Source organism: Heteronotia binoei, unplaced genomic scaffold (genome assembly GCF_032191835.1).
Source record: "Heteronotia binoei isolate CCM8104 ecotype False Entrance Well unplaced genomic scaffold, APGP_CSIRO_Hbin_v1 ptg000860l, whole genome shotgun sequence".
Classification (NCBI taxonomy): domain Eukaryota; kingdom Metazoa; phylum Chordata; class Lepidosauria; order Squamata; family Gekkonidae; genus Heteronotia; species Heteronotia binoei.
In genome coordinates, this window is record NW_026800113.1 from 380,382 (window position 1) to 393,987 (window position 13,606).

General features: G+C 47.6%; 1 protein-coding gene and 1 non-coding gene across 2 annotated transcripts in view; one reads left to right on the forward strand and one right to left on the reverse strand.

The window, feature by feature from the left end:
• LOC132590833 (erythroblast NAD(P)(+)--arginine ADP-ribosyltransferase-like) overlaps window positions 1–13,606 on the reverse strand; it is a 31,094-nt gene that overhangs the window by 2,175 nt on the left and 15,313 nt on the right. The gene's annotated exons all lie outside the window — the stretch shown is intronic.
• TRNAT-AGU (transfer RNA threonine (anticodon AGU)) lies at window positions 10,647–10,718 on the forward strand. The gene has a single exon. It is a non-coding gene; the product is annotated as a tRNA-Thr (tRNA).

Consider the following 13,606-nt stretch of genomic DNA (forward strand, 5'->3'; position numbering starts at 1 on the left):
GAGATTGTGAGCCGCTCTGAGACTCTTCGGAGTGGAGGGCGGGATGTAAATCCAATACCTTCATCTACCTCACAGGGTGTCTGTTGTGGGGGAGGAAGGGAAAGGAGATTGCGAGCCGCTCTGAGACTCTTCGGAGTGGAGGGCGGGATAGAAATCCAATATCTTCATCTACCTCACAGGGTGTCTGTTGTGGGGGAGGAAGGTAAAGGAGATTGTGAGCCGCTCTGAGACTCTTCGGAGTGGAGGGCGGGATATAAATCCAATATCTTCATCTACCTCACAGGGTGTCTGTTGTGGGGGGAGGAAGGTAAAGGAGATTGTGAGCCGCTCTGAGACTCTTCGGAGTGGAGGGCGGGATATAAATCCAATATCTTCATCTACCTCACAGGGTGTCTGTTGTGGGGGAGGAAGGGAAAGGAGATTGTGAGCCACTCTGAGACTCTTTGGAGTGGAGGGCGGGATATAAATCCAATATCTTCATCTACCTCACAGGGTGTCTGTTGTGGGGGGAGGAAGGTAAAGGAGATTGTGAGCCGCTCTGAGACTCTTCGGAGTGGAGGGCGGGATATAAATCCAATATCTTCATCTACCTCACAGGGTGTCTGTTGTGGGGGAGGAAGGGAAAGGAGATTGTGAGCCGCTCTGAGACTCTTTGGAGTGGAGGGCGGGATATAAATCCAATATCTTCATCTATCTCACAGGGTGTCTGTTGTGGGGGAGGAAGGGAAAGGAGATTGTGAGCCGCTCTGAGACTCTTTGGAGTGGAGGGCGGGATATAAATCCAATATCTTCATCTACCTCACAGGGTGTCTGTTGTGGGGGAGGAAGGGAAAGGAGATTGTGAGCCGCTCTGAGACTCTTCGGAGTGGAGGGCGGGATATAAATCCAATATCTTCATCTACCTCACAGGGTGTCTGTTGTGGGGGAGGAAGGGAAAGGAGATTGTTAGCCGCTCTGAGACTCTTCGGAGTGGAGGGCGGGATAGAAATCCAATATCTTCATCTACCTCACAGGGTGTCTGTTGTGGGGGAGGAAGGGAAAGGAGATTGTGAGCCGCTCTGAGACTCTTCGGAGTGGAGGGCGGGATAGAAATCCAATATCTTCATCTACCTCACAGGGTGTCTGTTGAGGCAGAGGAAGGGAAAGGAGATTGTGAGCCGCTCTGAGACTCTTCGGAGTGGAGGGCGGGATAGAAATCCAATATCTTCATCTACCTCACAGGGTGTCTGTTGAGGCAGAGGAAGGGAAAGGAGATTGTGAGCCGCTCTGAGACTCTTCGGAGTGGAGGGCGGGATAGAAATCCAATATCTTCATCTACCTCACAGGGTGTCTGTTGTGGGGGAGGAAGGGAAAGGAGATTGTTAGCCGCTCTGAGACTCTTCGGAGTGGAGGGCGGGATAGAAATCCAATATCTTCATCTACCTCACAGGGTGTCTGTTGTGGGGGAGGAAGGGAAAGGAGATTGTGAGCCGCTCTGAGACTCTTCGGAGTGGAGGGCGGGATATAAATCCAATATCTTCATCTACCTCACAGGGTGTCTGTTGAGGCGGAGGAAGGGAAAGGAGATTGTGAGCCGCTCTGAGACTCTTCGGAGTGGAGGGCGGGATATAAATCCAATATCTTCATCTACCTCACAGGGTGTCTGTTGTGGGGGAGGAAGGTAAAGGAGATTGTGAGCCGCTCTGAGACTCTTCGGAGTGGAGGGCGGGATATAAATCCAATATCTTCATCTACCTCACAGGGTGTCTGTTGTGGGGGAGGAAGGGAAAGGAGATTGTGAGCCGCTCTGAGACTCTTCGGAGTGGAGGGCGGGATATAAATCCAATATCTTCATCTACCTCACAGGGTGTCTGTTGTGGGGGAGGAAGGGAAAGGAGATTGTTAGCCGCTCTGAGACTCTTCGGAGTGGAGGGCGGGATAGAAATCCAATATCTTCATCTACCTCACAGGGTGTCTGTTGTGGGGGAGGAAGGGAAAGGAGATTGTGAGCCGCTCTGAGACTCTTCGGAGTGGAGGGCGGGATATAAATCCAATATCTTCATCTACCTCACAGGGTGTCTGTTGAGGCGGAGGAAGGGAAAGGAGATTGTGAGCCGCTCTGAGACTCTTCGGAGTGGAGGGCGGGATATAAATCCAATATCTTCATCTACCTCACAGGGTGTCTGTTGTGGGGGAGGAAGGTAAAGGAGATTGTGAGCCGCTCTGAGACTCTTCGGAGTGGAGGGCGGGATATAAATCCAATATCTTCATCTACCTCACAGGGTGTCTGTTGTGGGGGAGGAAGGGAAAGGAGATTGTGAGCCGCTCTGAGACTCTTCGGAGTGGAGGGCGGGATATAAATCCAATATCTTCATCTACCTCACAGGGTGTCTGTTGTGGGGGAGGAAGGGAAAGGAGATTGTTAGCCGCTCTGAGACTCTTCGGAGTGGAGGGCGGGATAGAAATCCAATATCTTCATCTACCTCACAGGGTGTCTGTTGTGGGGGAGGAAGGGAAAGGAGATTGTTAGCCGCTCTGAGACTCTTCGGAGTGGAGGGCGGGATAGAAATCCAATATCTTCATCTACCTCACAGGGTGTCTGTTGTGGTGTGGGGGAGGAAGGGAAAGGAGATTGTGAGCCGCTCTGAGACTCTTCGGAGTGGAGGGCGGGATAGAAATCCAATATCATCATCTTCTTCTTCTGTTGCACTTTCTCTGCGTGGGGCCTGCCCTGGCCTCCTTTGGCTGGTGCTGTGCTGGTGGAGTAACCTGTGGCTGTCTGCCTTCTTATTGATACTGTTGAGATTTTTGCATTTTTATTTTTGGGGGTTTTTTTTGCATTTTGTGCCTGCCTTGGAATTTCTTAAAAGGTCTGAGACGGCAGTGCTCCTGGTTTTCTGTTTTTTTGCTGTGTGGGCTGCCTGCCCAGCTTGTGTGTGAAGGTCTTCCCGTCTGCCTTCACAGAGCTTGTCCATGTGGTTGGATTGCTTGACCGAGGCCTGAAGTTAGTCTAGATAACAGCAGTTGTTTCACAGTTTTTTAAAATTGGACTTGGACTGTTTCTGAGTCCTAGGTCTAGCTGTGTACTGGGCGATTATTGTGTTTTTGTGCAGATTTATTCTACTGCACTGCACCAGTTGTGTTAACAGACGTTATTGTAAGTCTCTCAGTCCTACAAGGCTGCTTTTTCAGGGGGAGGCCAGTCGCAGGGGATGCTGCTAGAAGAGGTTTTTAAAGTTTTGTTTTCCAGAATGCTGCTTTTCAGGGGCAAGACCAGGGTCTGCTGCCGCCTGAGACTGTGTAGCTGGCTATTTCAGCAGCTGCTCTGTGCTGGACCTGACTGACTGCTGTCTGCTTTTTGCATTACCCTGAGTGTTGCTCAGTGGGTGCTGCTGGGTTTTTTCAACTTAGTTAAGGGTATTATTAGGCTTTTAAAAATAATTAGGGTCCGATACAGGAAATCCTTTGAGTAACATTGTTGGTGTAGAGCTTTAGCACTTCCCCAATAAGTAGGCCAGATAAGATCTTAAAAGCAGGAGATCTCCAGGCCCCACCTGGAGGCGGGCAACCCTAATTTAAGCAGCTGTTTCCTTCAGAGGAACTGATCTCTGCTACCTGGAGAGCACTCCAGCCCTCACCTGGAGATTGGCAACAATGGTTCCCCAGGAAATCCCTCCTACCCAATTTGATCTTTGTCCTGTTGGGGGTTTTTTGTTGTTGTTTTTTGGCAATGCCATAGTAGGATTGCCTCTGCTGGGCACTTGCACTGGTTCTCCTGCTGGCTGAAAAAACACTTTTTAGGTAAGAGATTCTCTTATTTGACCTTAGAACAAAGCAGGAGTCAAGTCCATCTTTAAGACCAACCAATTTTTATTCAGAATGTAAGCTTTCATGTCCTCTCTAAGCAAACTTCATCAGACGAGGGGATCAGGTATGATGAAGTGTGCTTAGAGAGCACACGAAAGCTTACGTTCTAAATAAAAATCGGTTGGCCTTAAAGGAGCCACTTGACTCCTGCTTTGTTCTACTGCTTCAGACCAACACGGCTGCCCACTTGGATCTATTTGTCCTTAGTCATTTCTCCCCACAATTGAAACCAATGGAGTTTTCACAGCCAGATAGAAAGAGGTTAGATAAAAATATGGAGCAGAGGTCCATCAGTGGCTAGTAGCTACAGTATGTGTGTGTGTGTGTATATGTGTGTGTGTATATATGTGTGTGTATGTGTGTGTATATATATGTGTGTGTATATGTGTGTTTGTGTGTGTGTATATATATGTGTGTGTATATATATGTGTGTGTGTATGTGTGTGTGTTTGTGTGTGTGTATATATGTGTGTGTGTATATTGTGTTTGTGTGTATATATGTGTGTGTGTATATGTGTGCATGTGTGTGTATATATATGTGTGTGTATATATATATGTGTGTGTATATATGTGTGTGTGTACATATGTGTGTTTGTGTGTGTATATATGTGTGTATATGTGTGTACATATATATGTGTGTATGTGTGTGTGTATATATATATGTGTGTGTGTGTGTATATGTGTGTGTATATATATGTGTGTGTATATGTGTGTTTGTGTGTGTACATATGTGTGTGTGTATATATGTGTGTGTGTATGTGTGTGTGTGTATATATGTGTGTGTGTATGTGTAGGGGCCACTGGCCTGATCCAACAGGGCTTCTCTTACGTTCTTATGTGACACAGCGTGTTGGACTGGATGGGCCATTGGCCTGATCTAACATGGCTTCTCTTATGTTCTTATGTGACACAGAGTGTTGGACTGGAGGGGCCACTGGCCTGATCCAACATGGCTTTTCTTATGTTCTTATGTGACACAGAGTGTTGGACTGGAGGGGCCACTGGCCTGATCCAACATGGCTTCTCTTATGTTCTTATGTGACACAGAGTGTTGGACTGGAGGGGCCACTGGCCTGATCCAACATGGCTTTTCTTATGTTCTTATGTGACACAGAGTGTTGGACTGGAGGGGCCACTGGCCTGATCCAACATGGCTTTTCTTATGTTCTTATGTGACACAGAGTGTTGGACTGGAGGGGCCACTGGCCTGATCCAACATGGCTTCTCTTATGTTCTTATGTTCAATTGGACCCCCTGGTCCAATCTTTTTGAAACTTGGGGGTTCTTTTGGAGAGAGACTCCAGCAGGCACCCAGCAAATTTGGTGCCTCTCACTCAAACTCCCTCCCCCTCAACCCATGGAATGTACTCTATGGGATTTTTCCCTTGACTAAAATGGCCCATAGAGTATAATGGAGCTAAAAAAAAAAAATTGGGAGCATTGTGATTTTCCCCAGGTTTTTTTCCTTTACCTAATATGAGATCCGGCTTTCCAAGGGAATAATGATTTTTTTTTCATCAACCCCAAACCGAATTTTAACGAATTGCCCCCCCCCGCACACCCCTACACGCTAGCATGCTATTGGACCGTTCAAACCAGCAGGGGTCTGTGATTGGAGCAGGGCAGTCTGGATTTGGATCCTACCGCCCCTTGTTCCCAAGTCCCCAAGCTCACTCCGTCAGGCTCCAATGAGTCAGGCAAGAACACCATTCGTTATACACGTTCAGCGGTGGACTGGCCAGGGTGTGTGCTTGCCCAATGGCAAGGGGGCCCTTTTAAGAGTTAGACAATATGTTTAAAATATTAATGACCTTTTAGTAGCTTGAAAATATAATAGAAGTCCCAATATTATTACTATCATGCAGCTAAAACTGACATTGTATTTAGGGTTGCCAGCCTCCAGGTGGGGCCTGGGGATCTCCCTCTTTTGCAACTGATCTCCAGCTGGCAGAGATCAGCTGCCCTGGAGAAAATGCAGTCTGTAGTCACAGTTGTTATCTACTGTAGGCTGCAAGTAATAGGTACAATATATGCGCACTGTAATTACTAAAAATATATACACATTTATTTCGCAAAAGTTTTAATTGTACCTGTTTTCCATATATGTGTTTTTGGAAAATGTTAATTATTTCTTATAGGTTATTTCTATAAGGTTATGGGGTTGGACACAGGAAAAAAGAGGTAATATCTATTCTTTTATCTATAGCAAAAACTGAACTAGCAAAGACATGGAAAGACAAAAATTGGAAGGACACAATGTGGGATTGTTTCATGTTCACGAAAATGGCGTATTCTTCTTCAAAATGTTCTCCTCGGTGTTTTGAGAAAAAAGTTGTGATACCTTGGTTACCAGTTGTGACTTACCTTAGGAATGATAATATTTTACCACAAAATCCTGTATATCTCAGTTTGATATATATATTTTAATGTTGATTGTAAGTGAAATCATTTGTTCAATAAAATTCTTTTTATTAAAAAAAAATAAAAATAAAAGGATAGTCTTATAGTTATGGGTGGGCCAGTGTTTTTAGACCCAATCCACCACTGTATACATTTCTGATCATAGAATCATAGAGTCATAGAGTTGGAAGGGCCCTCCAGGGTCATCTAGTTTTATGTATGGGATGGAGAAAGTAGAGAAAGAAGAACTTTTCTCCCTTTCTCACCATACAAAAACGCGTGGGCATTCGATGAAATTGCTGAGCAGACAGGTTAAAACGGATAAAAGGAAGTCCTTCTTCACCCAAAGGGTGATTAACTTGTGGAATTCACTGCCACAGGAAGTGGTGGCGGCTAAAAGCATAGCCAGATTCAAGAGGGGATTGGATAAAAATATGGAGCAGAAGTCCATCAGTGGCTATTAGCCACAGCGTATTATTGGAACTGTCTGGGGCAGTGATGCTCTGTATTCTTGGTGCTGGGGGGGGGGGCAAAGTGGAAGGGCTTCTAGCCCCACTTGTGAACCTCCTTTTTTTTTCGGCCACTGTGTGACACAGAGTGTTGGACTGGATGGGCCATTGGCCTGATCCAACATGGTTTCTCTTATGTTCTTATGTTCTTAGTCCAACCCATTGCAAATGCAGGAAACTCACAAATACCTCTCCCTAAATTCATAGGATCAGCATTGCTGTCAGATGACCATCCAGCCTCTGTTTAAAAACCTCCAAGGAAGGAGAGCCCACCACCTCCCGAGGAAGACTGTTCCACTGAGGAACCACTGTGATGGTCAGGAGACTTTGGGGGTGGAGCCAGGAGCAAGGGTGTGACAAGCATCATTGAACTCCAAAGGGAGTGCTGGCCATCACATTTAAAGGGACTGCACACCTTTTAAATGCCTTCCCTCCTTTGGAAATAATGTAGTATAGGGCATCTTCTTTGGGGGCTTAAAGAATTGGACCCCCTGGTCCAATCTTTTTGAAACTTGGAGGGTGTTTTGAAGAAAGGCACCGGATGGTATGCGGCAAATTTGGTGCCTCTACCTCAATAAACAGCCCCCTCAGAGCCCCAGATACCTGCAGATCAATTCACCGTTATACCTTAATTGGTCTCCATAAGAAATAATGGAGTGTCCGACAGACATTTCTCTCTCTCCCTGACCCTGAACTGGGGGGAGGGCCTCCAAACTGGGGGATCCCCTGCCCCCACCTGGGGATTGGCAACCCTATACCATGTCTCTTGCGCTACAAGCAAAAAGATGCCCTAAGAAAGTACCAAGTATGTAGCTGCAGGGGAAAAGATAGACACTATAAACAACACTTTATAGATACAAGTAAGCAAACTGTAATAAATAATTATATATAGGTTTATCACTCCGTCAAAATTCAAAGGTTCCCCTCCTCATGAATGACAGGGGAATGCTAGCATTGTCTAGGGTTGCCAATCCCCAGGTGGGATCAGGGGACTCCCCGGTTTGGAGGCCCTCCCTCCACTTCAGGGTCATCAGAAAGCGGGGGGGGGGGGGAATGTCTGCTGGGCACTCCATTATTCCATATGGAGACAGATTCCCATAGGGTATAATGGAAAATTGATCCGTGGGTTTTGTGGTAGAGGCACGAAAATTTGCAGCATAGCATCCAGGGCCTCTCCTCAAAATACCCCCCAAGTTTCAAAAAGATTGGACCAGGGGGTTCAATTCTATGAGCCCCCAAAGAACGTGCCCCTATCCATTATTCCAAATGGAGGGAAAGCATCTAAGAAGAGCACGGTCCTTTTAAATGTGAAGGCCAGAACTCCCTTCGGAGTTCAGTTGTGCTTGCTACGCCCTTGCTCCTGGCTCCACCCTCAAAGTCTCCTGGCTCCACCCCCAAAGTCCCCAGATATTTCTTGAGTCGGACTTGGCGACCGTTGCATTGTCCCATATGATATTGGGTTTGATGATATTGGATTTATATCCTGCCCTCCACTCTGACTCTCAAAGTGGCTCACAATCACCTTTATCTTCCTCCCCCACAACAGACACCCAGCGAGGTGGGTGGGGCTGAGAGAGCTCTCCCAGAAGCTGCCCTTTTAAGGACAGAGGCTCAGAGCCGCTCACAATCTCTTCCCTTCCTCCCCCACAGCAGACACCCTGCGAGGTGGGTAGGGCTGAGAGAACTCTGGCAGAAGCTGCCTTTTCAAGGACAACTCCTGCGAGAGCTATGGCTGACCCAAGGCCATTCCAGCAGCTGCAAGTGGAGGAGTGGGGAAACCCGGTTCTCCCAGGTAAGAGTCTGCACACTTAACCACTACACCAAAGTTCTTTATGACTCTGACTTAGAGCTTTGACTTTTGAGAACTTATTCCCTGAAAATTGATGATATTGGATTTATATTCCACCTTATACTCTGAGTCTCAGAGCAGTCACAGTCTCCTTTACCTTCCCTCCACAAACACAACAGACACGCTGTGAGGTGGGTGGGGCTGAGAGGACTCTCACAGCAGCTGCCCTTTCAAGGAGAACTCTGTGAGAGCTCTGGCTGACCCAAGGCCATTCCAGCAACTGCAAGTGGAGGAGCAGGGAATCAAACCTGCTTTCCCAGATAAGAGACTATAGCTGACCCAAGGCTATTCCAGCAGCTGCAAGTGGAGGAGTGGGGAATCAAATCCAGTTCTCCCAGATAAGAGAGCTCTGGCTGACCCAAGGCCATTCCAGCAGCTGCAAGTGGAGGAGTGGGGAATCAAACCCGATTCTCCCAGATAAGAGAGCTCTGGCTGACCCAAGGCCATTCCAGCAGCTGCAAGTGGAGGAGTGGGGAATCAAACCCGATTCTCCCAGATAAGAGAGCTCTGGCTGACCCAAGGCCATTCCAGCAGCTGCAAGTGGAGGAGTGGGGAATCAAACCTGATTCTCCCAGATAAGAGTCCACACACTTAACTACTACACCAACACTGGCTTGGTAGAGGATCCAGAGTTCATGAACGATCAGTGCAATTCACAAGCCCTCTTGTAGATAAGAGAAGGAACAAAGTAACAAATCTCCAGTTTAGAAATAAAATGAATAAAACTTTGCTGGTCTCAGAGGTGTCCCCCCCCCCCCCATCCACTGCCCACCTAAATCTACTCCCCCTCCCCCCCCCAAAACCAACTGGAGGAAATGGAATGCTGGAGGCGGGGGGGGGGGAGTGTTGCAGAGATAAGAGATCCCTCCACCTGGCCAGCCGGATCCCTGGGATGAGGGATCTGGAGGCTTTCAGGGCCGGATCTAGGGGGGGGGGGGGAGAGGGCGGTGCTTGCTCATAAGAACATAAGAGAAGCCATGTTGGATCAGGTCAACGGCCCATCAAGTCCAACACTCTGTGTCACACAGTGGCAAAAAATTTTATATACACACATACACTGTGGCTAATAGCCACTGATGGACCTGTGCTCCATATTTTTATCTAAACCCCTCTTGAAGGTGGCCATACTTGTGGCCGCCACCACCTCCTGTGGCAGTGAATTCCACATGTTAATCACCCTTTGGGTGAAGAAGTACTTCCTTTTATCCATTTTAACCTTTCTGCTCAGCAATTTCATCAAATGCCCACGAGTTCTTGTATTGTGAGAAAGGGAGAAAAGTACTTCTTTCTCTACTTTCTCCATCCCATGCATTATCTTGTAAACCTCTATCATGTCACCCCGCAGTCGACGTTTCTCCAAGCTAAAGAGTCCCAAGCGTTTCAACCGGGCACTGCTCCGGGCACTGATGGGGGGGGGCGCCAAATTGAGTATGAAGTCCATTGTATTCTATGGGACCATAAGATAGAAGGGCCCAAAAGGCGGCATCATTTTTTTAATTTTGCCCCCCCCCCTCCATAAAAAAAGTGTAGATCCGGTCTTGGTGGCTTTGCAGAGGCTCTTGCAGCCTGCAGAGAGGGAGGAGGTGAGAAGTGGGGAGGGGGGACCTGAAGAGAGGGCGGCTTTCACTTGGGGAGAGAAAAGGCCGGAGAAGGGGGGCTGGGGGCTTCTTTGGATTCCAGACTTTGGGGGAAGAGGGAGGGGGGGGAGAGCTTTCTAGAAGTTTCATGAGGAGGGTTGCCAAGTCCAATTCAAGAAACATTTGGGGACTTTGGGGGTGGAGCCAGGAGCAAGGTCGCAACAAACATTTACTTATAATTGTTTATAATGTTACATTGCAGGGGTGGCCAACAGCACTTCTCCAGATGTTTTTTTGCCTACAACTCCCATCAGCCCCAGCCAGGGGAGGGACGGTGGCTCAGTGGTAGAGCATCTGCTCGGGAAGCAGAAGCTCACAGGTTCAATCCTCAGCATCTCCAACTAAAAAGGGTCCAGGCAAGTAGGCATGGAAAACCTCAGCTTGAGACCCTGGAGAGCCATGAATGGGGCTGTGGCTCAGTGGTAGAGCATCTGCTTAGTAAGCAGAAGGTCCCAGGTTCAATCCCCGGCATCTCCAACTGAAAAGGGTCCAGGCAAGTAGGCCTGAAAAACCTCAGCTGGAGACCCTGGAGAGCCATGAATGGGTCTGTGGCTCAGTGGTAGAGCATCTGCTTGGTAAGCAGAAGGTCCCAGGTTCAATCCCCGGCATCTCCAACTAAAAAGGGTCCAGGCAAATAGGCGTGAAAAACCTCAGCTGGAGACCCTGGAGAACCATGAATTCTCCATGGTTTTCTACTGGTTTGCTTTTGAATGCACATTCTAAATTGTTGCCTGAGCCCGTTCTTTGGCCATCACGTTTAAAGGGACCGCCCACCTTTTAAACGCCTTCCCTCCATTGGAAATAATGGAGGATATGGGCACCTTCTTTGGGGGCTTATAGAGTTGGACTCCCTGGTCCAATCTTTTTAAAACTTGGGGGGTGTTTTGAGGAGAGGCATTGGATGCTATGCTGCAAATTTGGTGCCTCTACCTCAAAAAACAGCCCCCCCCCCGAGCCCCAGATACCCACGGATCAATTTCCTTCATGGGAATAATGGAGTCCCCAGCAGACATTTCCCTCCCCCCCCCAAGCTTTCTGATGACCCTGAAGTGGAGGGAGGCTCCAAACCAGAGATCCCCTGCCCCCACCTGGGGATTGGCAACCCTATTCATGAGCGGGGGTGGTGGTGTACGTGGGGGGTGTCAGAAAGCCAGCATGAGCACCTGCTGTGTTACCAGACTGGGTTTAAGGAAGTAAAATAGCAGATAAAGATAACTTGAGGTCATCCAAAGCGCCCCGTCCTGTTGGAAATGGGTCTCGGGTCCCCAACACGACCTTCCCTCAGTCCCAAGACAGTCGACCAAAAGGCATTGTTCGAATAGAGACAGAGAGCTTTAATTGCAATAAAAGCGGGGTATTGCCTTAGCGAGCCAGCAAATCCCCCAATCTCATACAACTTCTCACAGCTTTTTATACATACTGCATTTTACCGATAACTTACTGTGATTGGTTACAGGTTGTCACAGGGCAAAAATGCATTACACACCTCAAATGCGGACTCCCTTTCCCGTGTTTTTCTGTTCTTCACTCAATAACCCTTCGATGCTCTTAGCAGTTCAACCAGCGACAAGGTGCTCGTGCTGTGTAGACCTGTGGTTTCTCCTTGTAGACTATTACAGCAACACCTGCCTCTCTCTTCGGAACCAGTCTCCATCAAAACAGGAAACTTTAGCTCTCTTGTCTTGCTGTTCACTTTTCACCTTGGTTTCTGTGGGTAACTAAACACTCCAGCTAGCAAGTCTTTTGCACCCAGCAACATATCATCATTGGCTGGAACAAACACTCGCTTTCCATCTCAGATCCAGACCTTGAATTCATAAGAAACTCACTGTCAAGTCTGATGTTTCAATAACGAGACCTTCTTGATAAAAAGTTTCTAGTTTATTGTAACATATTGCTAGACTGTAGGCAAAGATTGAGAGACTGGGGGGCATACACAAAGAGCAAACTTTTAAGGTACACATTAAAGGAATTCCTTAGGGTGGGGCACTCTATGCAGGGCACATTCACACATTGCTGTTACTTTATCGTTCTCAGGCCCGGTTGGCCTTGGGCGCTTCCTTGGCACCGATTATCTCTGAGAAGGCACTGTAATCTTGTTCCCATATTCAAGTTGCAAAGCATGGCTACATAACAAAAGGCAGGGAGGGGGGAGTGGAGAATTGGGGCTAGCAGCATCTGAACACAGTATGGTTTTTACCCAGGAATCATTTCCTGAACCAAAGTTTAGGGCCAAGCTAATAGAACATAAAGCAGACTTGACACTCACAGGAGCACAGCTCCTGAACCTTTCTGAGGGTTCCCCATCTTCTTCCCCACCTCCCTTGTCCATTGAATAGCAGGTGCAGCTGCATAACAATCCCTGGATGAGGAGAGCGGGCAGACAGCCGGCCACCAGGGGCTTTGCCACACCCCCAGCAGCCCTCATTAACCCCTGGAGAAGCCCATGCCACCCTTTCTCCACTTCTTATGTGATTTTGGGTGGTGGGTGGCTTGCTGGCCTTTTGAATATCATAATGCCCCTGTATAAGAACATAAGAGAAGCCATGTTGGATCAGGCCAATGCCCCATCCAGTCCAACACTCTGTGTCACACAGTAGCCCAAAAAAAATTATACACACACACGCAAACACACTGTGGCTAATAGCCACTGATGGACCTCTGATCCATATTTTTATCCAAACCCCTCTTGAAGGTGGCTATGCTTGTGGCCGCCACCACCTCCTGTGGCAGTGAATTCCACATGTTAATCACCCTTTGGGTGAAGAAGTACTTCCTTTTATCCGTTTTAACCTGTCTGCTCAGCAATTTCATTGAATGCCCACGAGTTCTTGTATTGTGAGAAAGGGAGAAAAGTACCTCTTTCTCTACTTTCTCCATCCCATGCATTATCTTGTAAACCTCTATCATGACACCCCGCAGTCGACGTTTCTCCAAGCTAAAGAGTCCCAAGCGTTTCAACCTTTCTTCATAAGGGAAAGTGTTCCAGCCCTTTAATCATTCTAGTTGCCCTTTTCTGGACTTTCTCCAATGCTATAATATCCTTTTTGAGGTGCAGCGACCAGAACTGCACACAGTACTCCAAATGAGACCGCACCATCGATTTATACAGGGGCATTATGATACTGGCTGATTTGTTTTCAATTCCCTTCCTAATAATTCCCAGCATGGCGTTGGCCTTTTTTATTGCAAACGCACACTGTTTTGACATTTTCAGTGAATTATCTACCATGACCCCAAGATCTTTCTCTTGGTCAGTCTCTGCCAGTTCACACCCCATCAACTTGTATTTATAGCTGGGATTCTTGGCCCCAATGTACATTACTTTGCACTTGGCCACATTGAACCGCATCTGCCACGTTGAC